Here is a 1,866-nt window from a genome sequence, read left to right as displayed (position 1 = left end):
TGTGTGTGTGTGTGTGTGTGTGTGTGTGTGTGTGTGTGTGTGTGTGTTAGGCAATAACTTCGACGTTTGTGAATCGATTTCGATGATTTTTGTTTTGTTGGAAAAGTCCTCAGTAGTGGCTCTACAGTAACAGACTTCAATAAAATTTGGCAAATAGCAGATTTCATAAACTTTGAGTTTTTAAAAAAAAAGTTATAATTATTGCTTCTTTGATAGGAACTAGGGGTAATTTGACTTCAACAATTTTTTGCTTGCTTGCTTCAGAAAAAAATTGTTGGCTAAAAGTCGATAAGTGAAAAACTTTTTATAGTCATTGAACTGTAAAGTAAAAATAAAAATAAAGTAAAAATATAGAACTGTAAAGCAATTTTGAAGTTCCATGAGAATATAATTTTATTGTTCATCATCCCATAGTTTGTGCCTCCTACCACGATCCTGAACAGTATTTTTCACCCCTTCTGATTGCAGGTCTTGCATACATATTGCTGGACGTCCCATGATATATATATATATATATATATTAATATAAATCCTTTGAAATGTAATGTATGGGAAATCAATTTGTAGTACTAACAACGAACATAATAAAAACTTTGTTAAGGTTAATAAACATCTCTCTTGGCTGTTACGCAAAAAGTGTTTTACCGAGTATATATTTTTTATGGTGGTAAAGTTTCTCTTTTTCTGCAGAATTGGCCTGCGCTATCAGTTTCTACCTCGATACCTCCAACGGAAACTACGCCAACTTAATTTTTTGACCGGATTTTATTTTGTGTTTTGCTTTATTTTTTTCCACAAAATTCGGGGGAATTTCTGTTAACAAAAATAACAGAAAATGACCAAAAAATAAAGTTGGCGTAGTATTTATTGGAGGTATCAATCCGAAAGCGAGTTAAGATGTCATGACCTACGACCGACAATGCTTTACGATGATAAAGGCATTTGCTTATTATTGTAAATGTCTATTGGCTGCTGTAGCCGTATTCCAACAATGAACTGTTTTGCTATTTTAAATTCTGTATAAAAACACAATACCGCTGTATGTCGCTCATAATTGGATATCAAAGTACTTTATATATTTGCTCATAACAATTCAATTGAAATAATTGGTATTCCTAGCGTAAATAATTTGATAACTTAAATTATTTGCTTACTTCTTACCTATCTTTTGGAAATATCAGAATTACAATCTTGATACTCCAATTTTCATGTGATTTGAGTTTAAAGTGTCCGAAATGACGTTAAGCTGTATTGTAATTTAAGACATTAGATTAATTAATAAGATTGCTATGAAATTATTTAGTGTAATAAAGGTACAAGAATGTATGTAACGAAACACTTTTTTTTCCAATTAAGCCTTTAACTTGTTATTATCACATTATGAATTCTCAGAGAAATTATACGTACATATATAACTTTAAAAAATGTACTGTTACTGAAAACGGAGATAGAAGGTATAATATTTTTTTCTGAGTGTTCAATCTTTGTTTTAATAATTATAACAAACTAGTGGAGTAATTTCACATAAAAATAATTGAATATCAATTAAAAAAAAAAAATACAATGAATAGCGACATTTCTAGCCGAGACTGGTAGCTGTAAAGGTGTCTTCTGGGTGACGAAAAACTTTCATAGATGGCGCTACTTCTAAAAAGTCGTTGAAAAACCAAATACAAAGATACGACCACAAGCACATAGAAAAAATCGTGAGATCCGTTGGTTCGTTCCGTGGCTTAGTTGGTATAGCGTCTGGTACGGTATGCTAGAAGACGTCGGTTCGAATCCCGCCAGATTGAAGGATTTTTTCTGAGTGTTCGAACATTGTATTAATAATTATAACAAACTAGTGGAGTAATTTTACATAAA

Source organism: Hyposmocoma kahamanoa, unplaced genomic scaffold (genome assembly GCF_003589595.1).
Source record: "Hyposmocoma kahamanoa isolate Upper Pololo Valley unplaced genomic scaffold, ASM358959v1 65, whole genome shotgun sequence".
Lineage (NCBI taxonomy): Eukaryota > Metazoa > Arthropoda > Insecta > Lepidoptera > Cosmopterigidae > Hyposmocoma > Hyposmocoma kahamanoa.
Note: the sequence above shows the minus strand (reverse complement) of the source record.